We start from the raw sequence: 15,930 nt of genomic DNA on the forward strand, positions 1-15,930 counted from the left end.
TTCCAGAGAAGCAAAGCTGTAGTGTGAGGTCATCTCAGTTCACTGGCTATCCCGCAATAAAATAAAATAAAATAAAATAAAATAAAATAAAATAAAATAAAATAAAATAAAATAAAATAAAATACAGGAATAAGAATATCTGGTATACTACAGAATTTAGTATGTTAGAACATACTTAGAGTCATCATGTGTAACATGTTATAATATATATATAAATATATATTTACTCATAATTTCTATCCTGAGAAATAATGCAATGAGTTATAACTATAGAATTAATACATGTCAAATTGTGACTAAAATATCAAAGTAAATTAATTCTTTCTAACGTTATACAACTATCAGTTAACTTTTTAAATAAAAAGGCATAAAATCTATATAAGAAAACACATTTCTCATCCTTAATCTAAGGCACTATACGACACAAACCAACAATTCTTCGGGACTGTTTTTTACATTCTATTTGTACAAGATCTGCCTTGAACAGTCACAGTATCATCAAAGTTTCCAGCTAAGACTCTTAGTCACCACTGTACACAGAAATTATCATTATTGTTACCAGTGTTATTATTATTGCTATTGCCAATCACACAGAATCACAGAATCACAGAATTTCTAGGTTGGAAGAGACCTCAAGATCATCGAGTCCAACCTCTGACCTAACGCTAGCAGTCCCCACTAAACCATATCCCTAAGCTCTACATCTAAACGTCTTTTGAAGACTTCCAGGGATGGTGACTCCACCACTTCCCTGGGCAGCCTGTTCCAATGCTTCACAACCCTGTAGGAGAGTTTCTCACAAGTATGCTCCTTTGAATTCTCCCTGCCCCTGAGCCCTTCTACCTTGACTGAAACACAGTCTGGAGCAAGACAAAGGTGTAAGACCCAGGAAAACATTCTGAATTTAACAGGCTAAGAGAAGTTCCTAAACCTAGGATATCAATGATAACTCTAACTGCAGCAGTCCAAGATTTCACCTTGTCAATTTACCTAGCCATCAACAAGACCTGTTGTAACAAGGTGCCAACTTCAAACTCAACAATTTGACTGCATTTTTAAGAATCTAGATCTGTGGGCCCACATGTTAAAAGTTAAAGGAAGTCTCTTCTCACAGATTCTGTCTTTTCTTCCCCACTGTAAACCAATGCAGGCTGGAGATGGAGGTAATAGAGAGACATACACATCCCACAGCACTGCAAAGAGCTGTTCCTAGAGGCCCTGCTGAGTTCCTTGAGTTCAAGCCAAGAGGCCAAAATGAAGGTGGCTAGGATGAAACTGCACTATTCATAGAGTACCAGGCTGCACAGTGCCCTCTCAGTTATCATCTCAATCACAACAAACACTTACGAAATGAATAACTGCCTTGACTATTTAAACTGTTAACCTTTTTTTAACATTTCTGTTTATAATTAGATTTCACAGAAAGTCAAACTGGTGGGTTTCTCTGAGCTTGACATTTTTATCATGTGAAATATGTTGGATCAGGTAATCATAAGGCCTTAAGGTCAAGTAACATGACTGAATTGCTGTTAGCAATTAAATGTGCGATAAATAACAGTATCTGCTGTAGCTAGGAAAGATCATGTAGGTAGCTTCATGTTCTGTTTTATAAATCATATTTAAAAAGTGTATGAGTTGTTTTATATTAAACATGGTGGTTACATGTGCCAAAGATTTATTAGTCCAGTCTGTCTTATGGTGAGTGGCTGCAGTCCAGATTCATGTGGTAGAATAATAAAAAATTTTAAATGGCTGTAGAAGCTGATGGACCAAAATGGAGTCAGTTACTCAATTGGCTACCAGTGATGTCATAGCCATGGCTGCAGCTCCATATATGTTTATGAGAGGTTTATTCTCCTTAATTTCCACCTATATCATAATAACAATCAGACACTCTAAGCAGTCTGTTTCTAAGAGGTCACTGAACTTTCCTGGTGACTAGAGTATTTCAGCACCATCTGTTTCACCCTGAACACTGAACCTGGGGCCTGCAACTGTGCCCCTGAATTTCCCTGTCTCTCAGGGTTGGTCATCATTTTCCTGTGCTCTTTGCTGGAAAGGCTGTATTTAGGGTTAGGGCTTACACAGGCTATGGAAGAGCTTTCTGTTCCAAGTACTTAGCAGGAGATCCTGAAAACACTTAAACATGTATATAATTTCCCTTTTGCAAATAGCCCCACTCACTTCAATGTCACTATTATGTGAACAAAGTTAAATCCCTGCATAAAATTTTCAGGAGACTTACTACATATATTTTCAGATGCCAAGAATGCTGAGGACTCTTAAAGAAAATAAAAAGAAATAGAGAGATGCATGATTTGGACTACATTCAGAATTTTCCCTAATTGCTTTAATCAAATTCCCACTAGGCATTAAAATTAAATTGTCTACGTTAGCTGAATTCCACTGGTCATTACTGGCTGGCAGTGGTTGATGTATCAGATTTTCTTTTCCTTGTTTTTCTTACACATGGGTGTATTAAATATAGGCGTTACTGGGATGTCTGGTAGCCTCCCAGAGAAGTTCCCTTAACTTAAAGAAAGGATTTTTCTAAATACACTATTTGATGGTTTAAAGTGATTGTAAATTCAAACTTTGCTCTTCCTTTTATCCTTTTTTTTATATTTCTCTTATATCCCTGTCACGCAACCTCTTCCATGAATTTTAAACTGAACCTCGTATTTCTATCGGTCTAACATGCAGGTTCCATACAGTACATCTATTTGAATGATTTCTTACAAATTCAAAATTCCAGTCTGGTGTGCACTGAGTAAACTGTTACACTGAAGAACAGAGCATGTTTCTAGAGTTAAAACCCTAGTTGCTAATAATAATTCTTAATTATTGTCAAAATAAATAAATAAAATCATATGGGCAAAAATTTTTAACATTCATGTTTATCTTTGTCTTTCTTTTTCAAATTCCTTCCTTTTACATATGCATTACTGCCTTCCAATCAGCATTAGCTGTTACAAACAACACTTTAGTAATTTCTTTCAATAATCTACTTCTTAAAAACATCTGAATGGATTTTGGTGTGGTTTTTTCTCTGGTAGAATCTTTTTGCAACCACTGTGACTGCAAAATAATTTGATTCCTGTGTCCAAATAGTGAAGTGTCAATACTGTGTCTCAGCATTCCCTGAGGATCAGGCACTTTGTCTAAATTGAATTATAATACTCCGATGAAGGAAGTAATAGTCTAGTAGCAGTTTACTCTTAATGCCATAGTTTTGTTTATTAGTTTTGTCTGTCTGATAAATATAGAGAGGTTTTAATTTAACATAACAGTTTTTTGCATAGATAGAGAGCCATTACTGGTGTAGCTAAGTAATATTCAGTCTCATGGGAGACCTTGTCAAAAGAGGAAACAATATCAATTTAATTATTTTACTTTCTGAACACACTGCAGTTAAGTGTCTTGGGTATTGACTTCATGTTTTTCTTCAATAAATGTAGCATGTATTATGGTACCAATTTTAATGAACCTTTACTTTTTTTTTTTTTCTTTTCTTAACTGAGAACTGAAGGATTCTTTATTAAACAGACATGTAAGGAACTGCATTAGCTTTCTTCTATACAGTTATGATTTTTCTACTAGCTCTGCAATTTCATTGAAAATTTGGGGCCATACTGTAGCAAAACTCCAAGGATTTCACATACAGGAGGTGTTTAATGCTCAGAATGTCTTTAGTCATACATTAGTAATCATAAAGGATTTGTTTTTTGAAACTGTTCTAAGTAAAACATTTTCAGGAGTTACAAAAAAAAAAAAAAAAAAAAAAAAAAAAAAAAGCTAGAAAAAATACGCACTCCTAAAAATATTTGAGAGGCCTAATTATAATGTATGAGCTCCTGTAAGAACATTAGTAATAGTAGTAGAAAATTACTCTTGGATTATTGCTTCCTGCACAAGAGAATGTTATTCAAAATATAATGGAGACAAATCCATTGCTCAGAGAGTGCTGAAATTTTTGTGACTGCAGAAGGCTAGGAGTTGGACATTGACCCCACAGCCATTTGAAAGCCTCAGTGAGGCCATATGGTGGCTGCACAGAATGTGTTTTCTGACAGTACTACAGAGCTGGTATGTCAAGTATCTTGAAGATTAATCTTTATTTATGTTCACAGGGATTTCACATTGCATTGATAAGAGGACAAGTGACAGCCTATGATGATATGGTAATCTCTGTGATATAAGCACTTACGGTTTGGAAACATTTGTGTTTTAAGTGGTAGCTCTATCTATAGTTATGGCTGCCAAAGAACTCTTTATCTTCTCTGTTTTCGGTTGCTTGTGAGTTTTTCAAAATGGAAATTTTAGCCTGATATTTTCCATGCATCTTGTTTTGCTTAGGCTCAAATGTTCTGGATAGTTGAGTGAAATTCTGAGAAATATCTTGTCCAGAGTTATCCTTCCTCTCTGCCCCAACTACTTTTTGAAGAAATGTTGTATTACTATGCAATGAAGAAGAAATTAAGATGAGTAATGCACTCACAAGTGCCTGCAGGAAAATCCACACAAATACAAATACATCAGTTCAGGCTTAGAACACATATCCAGTAGAGCTTCTTAGGGGCTAGCCACTATATCGTTTTCACAGACAATTTGCTAAGAGCAAGCTGTAGCTCCCAGTAGTCACAAGTATGCCAAAATAAACTGGAATGTGCCTGGGCTACACTGGGCATCCTGTATGATTTGCATGAAAAAAAAAAAAATCTAATTTCTACAATGAAATACAGCAGAAGATATTACTACTAACACTCAGAACAGAGCATCAAACTGGGAACAGGAGCTGACCTTGACCTGTGATCCATTCCTTTCCTTGAATTACACCTTCAGTATTATGGAATAAGCTCTTAAAAGGGATCTGGCAAGGATTTAGTAGTAGTCATTGTCATTGTCCGTAGTTACATAAAATTATGTTCCAGAAAATTCTGGCTGTCAAGTCAGAAACAACAGGAAAAAGGGTGTGGGAGGAGACTCTCAAGCACAAAGATTATGAAGTTTCACCGAAGGCAGACTTTCAATGGCAATTTCAGTTGGTCAAAAACTCAATTTCTCTCACACATCCATATATAAAGGAAACAATTTGAATTAAATCTGCCATAATCTGTGCTACGAATAGCAGCCATCCAATTTTATTAATGAAACAGCTGAAAGGTTGCACAGGAGAAACTAGTAGAACTGTAACCTTAACCCATGGTCCTAGTGTAGCCAGTGAATGCCATGCTTCTAGTTAGGATATATTAGCCTAATTATTTTAATGTGCCATCTATATAGGTCACTATGCTTCTCTCTAGACCCAGAATGGAAATCAGAATTTCTAGCTCCCATCAGTGATGTACTGTATAAAGGGTCCACATTTTTGGACCACAACCTCACCTCTCCCCCACACTACTTTATTATAAAATTTTCATATTTACTATGGAAACAAAACCACAGAAATCTATAGAACAGAAAGGAATTTCTGTCTAATTTTCAGAGGGAAGGAGAGTTGTTATTTTATTAAGCAAACATTGTTATCCATTATTGTTTGCTGATTTCTAAAAGCTAGGAAAATCAGTCCTAAAAATATTCATCAAAAGTATGTTACACTTCCAAAACCTACATCTGAAAGTTCAAAGATCAACCTTCCCTTGCACTGGGAAAGGTTCTGCAAAGAGCTGGATCCATCTGAGAAAATTTTGGGTGTTGAAAAACTAGGCATAATTTCATCTATGCTTGTCATTTGATTCAATGACTGGACCAAGAAAGATGCAGGTAAGGTAGATGAACTTAACTCCAGTGGAGTACATTTTCCTTACTGACTAACATAGGCTATATTACTTTAAAACTAAAAAGTGAAGTAAATGAAATGATTTCTACTTCAACAGTTCTGTAGTAATGCCCAGTTACTATGAGGGAAGGGAAGAATAGCAAAGGGAGATGAAATGAAGAAAAACGTACAGCAGGTTTCTTTTGAAAAAAATGAGTTTTGTGGAATGAGAGGGAATTGTGTCTGTTATACATAAACCTTCTCACCCTTGGGCCAGGTTTGCTTTGATCAATGTTTGTGCCTGACAGCAGCTCTGCTAGGGACACTAACACTAGCATTGTCTCTCTCTGAAGTGCCGCAGTAGAGGCACTCCATGCCAGGGCTCTGCTTTGCAGGATTCCAGGCTACCTCTAAAGCTGCATGGGTGCATTCACTGTGCCTGTCTGACAGGTTACTGTCAGAGACATGACAGATCCCACCAAACCTTGCTGCTCCCTCAGTCAGCTCCTTTTACCACTACCTACATACCCCATGCTATGATGCCCTGAATTGGCTGTTTTCCTGATTTGATATTGTTCCTGCTGTTTTGCCATGTGAACAATTTCCTATTAAAAACCTATTGTCTTTCAGGAAGACAGTAACCGATTTCAATCCCACCGTTGTGACTGGCTGCTGCAGATGTTAGACGAGGAACAAGAATTCAGGAATGCCACCTTCTGCAAAGAGAGACAATGAGCTCCACTTTTCAGATCTCCTAGAGAAAGTGACTGTCATTTGTCACAAGGAATTAGCCCCAGAAAAATGGGAAACTGTCCTAACACTTAGTTGTTTCTTAACGTCATCAGAAATATTCACCACATCACATTGGTCTGGATATATACCACAAAGCCTCATGTATTTTACAAAATCAACTCAAGTTACATTGAAGCTGTTCTAAACCCTTTTAGGCTGTTCAGACACTTCTAGTATTACTTCGAAAAGATCTCCACATAAAGAAAGGGTGAATGGCTGACTGACAGATATGATTGCCTATGTGTATCAGTCAATCTGGTGTCTGTGTGTGTTGTGCAATGTGTCAAACCCTGGAGACATCTTCTTTAAAAATATTATCACAAAGGACAAGGAAACACCAGCTTCATTGTTGTTAAGTAAAATAGGTATTTAGAGTCTCTCAGGGAAAAAAAAAGTCCCAGATGGTTTTAAAATGTCATCACGTTGCTCAGTTTAAATGCTACAAAGGAGATAATGTTAGTCTAGTAATCCTTGTCCCACTATAACCAATTACCCTTCATTTGAAATTACATACAGGCTTTGCTTATGCTGAAATACTTAGAATGGTAGTGAGTAAACCTAATGATCCATTCATCACACATATGACCAACAGAGTGACATGCTCCAATACCGTAATCAGTTTCTCCCTAATTAATTGAAGTCCTTTGAAGTCCTGATAATGAAGAGCAATGATTGTCTCCGTGTTACTGAAAAAGGTTACCAGGATAAGGCTTGGCTCCCAGAATACCTTCTTGTTTCATAAAAGAGGCCCTTCCCTTGCAGCTGGTTTCTCATCTTACTGATTACCTGCTATATGAGAAATTTCAGTCTGGCTTCAGGCCTGGACCTAGCCCAGAGGCTTCTGTCAACAGGGTTTATTATAATTTACTTATTGTAATTCAGAATCCCATTAAAACAGGTCTTTATCTGGCTTGCTGCATTGGAAGCATTTAGTACTGTTGGTCAGTGACTGCTGGGCCACCTTCAACACCTTATGAAACTTTCAGCTTAGAAGTTAACACGATGCAGGCCCCCATTCCCAAAGACGCAAGTATATGCTTAAGTCTTAATGTAATCAATGGGACTTAATACCTGCTAAAAGTTAAGCACGTGCTTATGTATTTCTATGTATGAAGTATAATTCCTCCACGCCTACAGAAATGGAAGTGCTCAAGCATTTTGTGGTCTTGAAGTTTTAATTTGGAAAGACAAGTCTTTTTTTGTGACTTAAAAAAAAAAATATATATATATATATATATATATAATAAAATAAAATAAAATAAAATCATGCCCTGTTTGAGTAAAACAAAACAAAACATTTTTCATGAAAGAATTTTTAGTGCAATGTGTCAGCCCAATAATTCTTTCAAGTCTTAATACAAATCAAGTCTTAATAAAAAATGTTAAATAGAACTGGGAAAAGTGCAACTCAAGCCAAATTATTTTCCTAGCCTTGATTTTAGGGACCAAAACCAAATCACTTTCAGGCATTTCCTAAAGATCCTCTTCATTTATCTTACACTGACACAAGGTCCCAAAATTCATCCAGAACCCATTTGTATGTTTCATTAGTCCATAATTTGGGATTTATTCCATAACTTTTCCTAATCAATAGAGTTTAGAGATGAAATCAGGCTCTTGACCAGGGGAAAAATAATTACTCCTCTGCTGCCTGTTCTGTCTCAGCACACATAGTTTAAATATAAACAAAGGAAAACACATGTAACATTCTTTTCAGAAAAGAAATGGTTTGTAAATTATGAGTAACAATTTCGGATATAAATGCTAGAAAGAAACTGATAAAACCTAGAAGTTTACCCAATGTACTGTTAGTTCTAGTGACAGTGTATATATATATATATTCATATAAATGTCCAATTACTCCTATAAAAAGGAAAATTAAGGGATGTAATTAATGTTATTTAAAACCTGTCTTCCAGATGTCTTCTCTGTTTGTAGAAGAAAATCAACACATCTTTTGCCATTTCAGATTTCATCTATAGAACAAGAGAGCTGTCTTTCCTTTATATAACATATTCTAATAGGAAAAAAAATCCCCGAGGAGAAGTGGGGAAAAAGAACACTGGAATATTTCATTGCAGTAAAATAAATAGATAAATAAGAGAAAGAGAAAGAGAGAGACAGATTAGAAGTAGGGCTTTATAAAACACAAGAGCCAAAACCCACTTTCCTGTGTCTCCTAAAGGAAATATCAGTACGTTGGCTAGTCTACATTTCATTATCACTTCATGGTATAGTTGTTGTTGTTTTCCCCCATAACCCCCCATGCTCCTTTCATTTAAATTCTCTGGGACCAAAATCTGTTGATGTATTTATTGTATGCTTCAGGGACATATTCAAACAGTAACAACTTGTATGAGTACATTAAATTATTTTGAAGAATGCAAGCACAATTTAAGATGCTTCTGGCCTAAATTACTAATGAGGTTACACACCATTAATGGTGGAATTCATTTGCACAATTTACCCAAAAATAGCATAGAATATATGTAAAAATGGATGTCCCACGGTTTTCTTTTTCAGTGAAACGTCTGTAATGCTCACTGTAGTAAGTTCACTATTTCTACAGCTTTAACAAAGCAGGCATCTGAAAGAGGAGTTAAAGCAGCTAAAACCAATGAAGTGATAGGCATGTCCCTTGCTGTATGACTACTTTCAGATGTATAACTCAGGCATGCCTGTGTTTATACAGCATAGACAAAACTCTGTGTCACTGCATGAGCTGAGTTGCATTCAAACAGAAGAATTCCTTTAGCTTTCTGAATATTTCTTCCAACCCCCTTACCTCTGATGCTTGTTAGCTTAGTATTATTAATTATGCAATGTTATAGTTAGAAGACCTAACTCAAAATACTTCTCAATCTATCCCAACCACAGGAATACATCTACAAGAACATTCACCATTTTCAGAGAGAAGACAGGCAGACATTAGAAGGCAAAATTGTAAAATCTGGTCCTGTTGATTAAACTGCCAGCACTATATAAATAAAACAAATGATACATTACCTTGTACCAGAGCTAAGATTATGCTGCAGGAACAGGATTTTTTGAGAGAAAGTTGCCTGTGCTCCCATACCAGAGTGATGTCTACAGTCTGCCATTATTGAAATGTATTAGGACAGTCAATTAATATTCCTTTAAAGACATTCTTCCACATCGAACATGCACAATACTCTGGGCTGTTGAAATGATAACTCACATGCTTCAACAAGAGGAGGAACACAAAGAAGTTTGTCACCTATCATCACTTTCAGCTGCACTGCATGCAAAGATCAGGCATGATGGTAGGGCTTGAGGATGCTGGGGCTCCCAAATCAGAGCCAGTCTCCAGAATTATCATAAACAGAAGTGACTACAAGAGGTGGCCTAGACAAAAAAAAAAAAAAAAAAAAAAAAAAAAAAAAAAAAAAAAGTACCAAAATTACAGATCTGTATAGCACTACTTTGAAAATTCTTCAGATGCTCACAATATGAAACTGATGAAGAGTGGAATGTAACTTGATGCTTAAATTGCTCTTATGACGAAATATTAGAGAAAATACAAACAAACAGAAGACATGCCTGTATGACTGTCTTTTGTCAGGCATTCACAGACAACCACCCCTCCCATATTATGCTGTACTTTCACTTAAATACCTGTCAAAAACTAGTAAAAAAACAATCACATGAGTTTTAGGTTTTCACGCTAATGGATGAAAAATTTATTGTTTATAGTTAATGTACTCATTGTAAATACAAATACTGATTTGTATTTAATACTGTATTCGTATTTACTGATTTGTAAAACTGAACTGTAAACCTTGTCACTCTTGAATTTACCTTTCATTAAATAAATTGCCAGTCAGTCCTTTGCTTTCCTTTTTCTGTAACAGTCCAGACCTTACCAAAGAACATTCCTCTGTTAAAGCTTTAAAGAGATTTGCCCACATAAAGACTGAGTAGGAGTCTAGGGGATTTGGACTAATAGCTGTAACATGATAATGTTAGAAAGTTGTCAGGCTGTCAAAAGGTGAAGTATTCCAAAAACTGAAGTGTTAGGATTTAGGTATTTGTTTCCACTGATATTAAGAAGAGTTTCATGGCCTTGTATTCTCTATAAGTGTTCACCTCATTGTTCCACAGAAACGAGATGACTCAGGGATAGTTTTCGAACCCCAGCTCATCAAACCAGTAATTTCACTGACTGCAACAAAGGCATTCATGCATGAAAGTGCTCATCACCAGGAATGTCTGGCTCAATGTGATTCTGAAAACAGTTTGGTTAGGGAAATACAAAAGCATTACTGTTCTCATTTTACAGTGCAGGAGAAGAGTGAAGCAGAGAAGGTTACTTTTCCCAAGACAAAAGGGAATACAAAGTAAAAGTGCTGTTCTATGTTAACAGTTTTAGACAATCCTGTTCACTAATTCATCTGGCATCCTTCGCTTGTAAGATCTGGAAAATAAATAAATGCAAATGAGAAAACAAACCAGAGCTCTTGGGCTAAATTTTCCAAATTTGGCCCCAAGTGGGTTTATTAACTCAGGAAAATAGCGTGGAAAAAAAAAAATCTATTCTTGTGACAAAAATTTCTGAAGAATACAAATTTGCAGAGTATGAAGATGCTCTGGTGATATGCAATAATAGACAAAATGTGGAGAGTCCATTGTAATACCAATGTGAGGAATGTAATCAGATTGTTATCTTGTGACCCCTTGGATGCCATCTCAGAGCTCAACAGAACACAGATGCTTTAAGTTTTCAAAACACTTAACATCTCATAATATACGCTATGCCAAGGCATATTTTTTACTAAAGGCAGGAAGCTTTTGTCACTTACTTCAGTAGTAAGTTTGCCTCCCAGCTGAAAGTGCAACTGAATTAAAGGGTAGATGTGGCCTCACCCTAAAGAAGTAAACTAAAGAAAGTTTTAATTATTTCAGTGGGACTTTCAATCACCAGACTGTGAGAATAGCCAGAAAACATCTTCCCAAGCTGCAATTTATGTATTATATTATTTTTAGCTGTACACATTCTTCCTTATATTCACTGCTGCAAATACATATGCAAAGTACAGACACTGTTCCAGGCAAAGTAAGTATATGATACATATAGCAGCACAACTGCTTCTTCAGCAGCAGCATCCTTTATGTTTTCAAAGCACTGTGACAAGGCTGTTACACATATGCCCAAGCCATGCTTTGCACACATATATTGCTTCTTGGCTTTCATCTGCTCATACAGTTTGCACTGACAGTCAGTCTGACTATAACAGTAAAGACAATCATAAGCAGTAAAGATTAATGGAAGTGACATTTAAAACTATTAAAGGCACAAGAGCCACCAAAATTTAAACTAGATCAAAAATTATATCTTTCCCTCAGTGTGCAATTTGTGTAATAATAGTATGACAATGGTAAAAACAATAAGAAGCACAAAATATCCATAGGGGAAAAATGTGGGTAGGGGTAGGTTTTAATTTTTAAGTTTTCTTGCATCTTCACTTTAAGACATTGTTTTCAATCACTTAAAAATTTGCAAAGCTACAACACTACAACTGAGATATTGCCATGCTGCCCACTTGCCTCAAACTCTATGTTGTATCGTAAGTATTTTTGTCACAGTGAATAATTAATATGAATTTCCTTTTTCAAAATGATGACAACTTTGCCATTCTTATCATTATTGTAGATCTCACTGATCTATGACTATTTATCTAGACAGAGCATTTAAAAACAATGCTGGCCTGCATTTGTAGATGAAAAATCTAAGGTGCACTGAGATTTTTCTAAGGCATTTCAATACACACATGAACACTGGACTTGGTAATTCAGTAACAGGACTTCTGGAGCCAGAATTTCCTCATACAAGAGAATATATGCTTCTTCCTGGCACATTAACATTTCTACTTATTATCCCACTAAACCATGTATTCACCTTTTCTCACTCTTCCAGGAATCTCTGGTTTAACTTACAAATATTTGCATCTTTTATCCTACCCCAGATTCCCTATCCTACCAACAAAATATTAAAACCGTTGCACTGTTTTTTTGTTTGTTTTTTGATATACCTATTGTCCCCTTCTCTGTACTATATATACTACATCATGCTGTACTACATCATGCCTGTAAGTCCCATCCAGTCAGGGACTGTGTTTTGAGTCTATAGTCAGACACTACATAGCATGCACTGTGTTAAAGCTATTGGCAGATGTCCTAAGCACAGGGCACAGTTCAATGAGCAAGGACCACTAGAACAATTCACAAACATTTCTTGCATCTCCTGCAATCTAAGCAAAGTGACATCTAAACTGCAACAAAAATCCTAGGTTTTATTTTTGACTACAGGCCAGATCTTCAGCAGCAGCTGCTAATTGCTCCTGTTCAGTAGAGTCCTGCAATTGGCACTAATTCTATGAAATCTCAGGAAGAAGTGTTAAAGACAAGCTTGGCTGTATCACAATGTTCCCATTAAACTACCTGTAAAAGATTTTGGTAGCAAATACCAAGGGTCAAATCTTTTCAGTTCCAGTTCAACCCAGGGAAAAATAAACTTGTTTTCAATTAAATAAAATGAATGTGTAGCAGTCAGAGATTTTCAAATTCATTTCCAACAGAAACATCACTAAATACTCTAATGTGTATATCTGCATCTTGGAAAAAGTATTGAAGGTTTGAAAATATCTGTCTAGGCTGGACTCAATATTCAATCAAATGCCTATTTCCTCATTTGCAATAGATTCCAACAGCAGCGAGTTCCACAGCAATTGGCTCAGTTTAAATATTAATACAGTGAAAACTGCAGGTTTTGAGATGTTCCATCCTGTATTTCTTGCAAACCCATGATGAAAACCATTTGCAAGCATATTTTTTTCAGGCAAGCATACAGAGATTGTTCACTTTATGAATGAGTCAGCTGTAGGTTTAGTTTAACCCAATTTGCACCAGCTTGACCATTAAAAAGCCTGCTGTAACTGTGTCATTAGGACTACACAGTAATCTTTTAAAAGAAACAACTATCTACACGTCTGTCCCATTCTGTGATATGGAATGAGGGTAGTGTGGATCAGCATATACTACAAATTGTTCCATAATGACTCACGGATTAGCTGGGTCTGCTTCAAACAGAACATTCCTGAGGGGTAAGGTAAAGCTGTCTTTAACAGAGACTTATCTGGAAAAGAAAAGAAAAAGGAGCATTCAGCTGCTTGCATGGCTTGCACTGGGGTATTTTTAAGTTCCTCTTCATCATCTTGTAATATTAGATAATTGTTTCAACTTAGTTCTGTAAGCCACTTGAATAGAGAATGTGGTCAAAATACGTCCTTAAAGAGTATTAGCTGATGGTTGGTAAAATATTGATAGCAAAAGAACCATTTCTCTATTTTCCAAGACACCTCAAGAAATGTTTGGTTAGACTATCACAGGAGTAAGGGCAAGAAACCTTTACTATGCTGACTCCTAAAGGTCATTGTCATGAATAATGAAAACTTAAAACAAAAGGATACTTTAATGAATAATGTTCTCAGGTACCATCTCAGAGTTACTAATGTCAGAGTTACTAATGTTGTCTTTGACTTCCAATCAGAGGAGAATATGACCTAAAGAAAAAAAACAACATAGATTTCTGTTCCTATACAATGCTCAGGTTTTTAGCCAAGAAAAATGTTGTTGCATCTTTCCTGTTTTCTGATCTTCAGCAGTGTAAGGCAATTATTGAAATTAGCATTGCAATGGAAAAAGTGTTCAGGAAAAAAAAAAAATCACTATGTTTTTGTAGCTTTTGTAGCTTTTTGTGGCTTTGTAGCTTTGCTAATTCCACATCCCTAGTGCCTTGATGAAAATCACAGGCTCATGACTGTATTTCTCTACCACTGATAGGAATTCTAAAACATTCTGTAGAAAGCAATAGAAAGGGGTCATAAATGCTACAAACTTCTGGATATTGGTGAAGCCATTTCTGTTGCCTTAATCAAGAAGGTAAGGAGAAAACAACTAAATAGGTAAGCCTAAATAAATGGGTGTTTTGCCTGTATGGTACCCAATACTGGAGAGCAAAATCTAGAACAGGAAACTACTTTCTATGTTAAATCTAGTTCCTCATTATGCCAACCATGACATCACACAACCCTTTCAAAACTCTACTAATTCCTTTCAATAAACTGAAGCATGGATATTTTCTCATCGAAAACAGACTGTTTGAAAATACAGTAACTTCTGCTTATTTATACATGAGTGTAATGTTTGAACTTTTCACTTGCAGCTCAGTAGGGACTTTGATGATGAATATGAATCAAACAATGCTTCATATACCAAGCAGAATTCATTGCATTAATTTAGTTTCAAGGTGACAGGAAATGAATTATAATGGTGAAGTCGGTGTTAGGAGGAAAAATACTGAAAATTCCTAGACAGATGGAAATGCTCAAGAGCAGTATTCTAAAAATTAAGTGGGGACCAACTTAGCATCACAGAAAGAGAATCTGTGGAAATACATTCAGGCAGATGCTTAGATGCATATTTTAGCATATCTGTAGATGCTATCCAACACTGCCAAGACAAAGGCCAAAACTCAACCTTTTTCACCTTCTTCTCAGCCTACCTGTAGGAATTTCACTTATCTATTCTGTCTAGTTCTGAAAAATCACACAAAACTCCAATGAAGTAGGCTCTATTGAGGAAGATTTCTTCAAGAAGGGGCTATACAAATTTCCAGTAAGAAGGGGGCCATACATATTTTCCAAAGACTTTTGGCACTGCAATGGTATCCCTTTCAGATTTCCAGCAGCAGTCTACTTCTTCAGAAACCTTTAATCATCTTTGCTTCTGGCAAGACATCTGTTGGAAGTTTTGGAAAGCTGAGAATGAAAAAGCTCATAACTCTACAGAATTCACTAATAGAAAGTGAGAAATAAATCCTGCACAGTATTACTTGAAACTTCAAAATGTGCTGATAATAAATGGAATCTGGCTAGAAACATTTTGGAGTTGTAGTCCTAAAGTAAGCATCTCCAGAGCTAGGCGAAGCAGTTTTTAAAAGAACGTAAGATTCTACCCACACTTTGACCTCCATCTGAACTCAACAAAACTGAGAACTTGCTCTGTATTCATATAAAAAGAATCTCTTCTCTTGTCCCAAACCTACTTCTTTTCTTCTTATCACAGTTCCTAACTCTGTTTCTCCAGTTGTCATGGAATCTGCTACTAAGCACCTCTGGTGCACTGCATAACAGATTTGAAGTGTACTATTCCCAAAAAATGCTATCAAAGAGGGGTAGGTTACAAAAACAGAATCTCAAAATATGAGAAATTCAAGATCATTAACACTTAGAATTTCACAGAAGTTCTTGCATTCTTGCATCAGAAAATATTTACAGTTGCTGGGAGCAGAAGAGGTACTG

The 15,930-nt window shown here is 36.0% G+C and overlaps 1 protein-coding gene across 1 annotated transcript in view; it reads right to left on the bottom strand.

Annotated features, from left to right (window-relative positions):
- LOC311436696 (uncharacterized protein) overlaps window positions 1-15,930 on the bottom strand; it is a 65,296-nt gene that overhangs the window by 15,415 nt on the left and 33,951 nt on the right. Inside the window, exons 3-4 of the mRNA XM_084519056.1 lie at window positions 13,632-13,703; window positions 9,750-9,916 (exon numbers count right to left, since the gene is read on the bottom strand). The gene's annotated coding sequence lies outside the window, so the exon portion shown is untranslated. The remainder of the gene's footprint in view (window positions 1-9,749; window positions 9,917-13,631; window positions 13,704-15,930) is intronic.

The sequence above is a fragment of the Aythya ferina genome (genome assembly GCF_964211825.1).
Source record: "Aythya ferina genome assembly, chromosome: 4".
NCBI classification, from domain to species: Eukaryota; Metazoa; Chordata; class Aves; order Anseriformes; family Anatidae; genus Aythya; species Aythya ferina.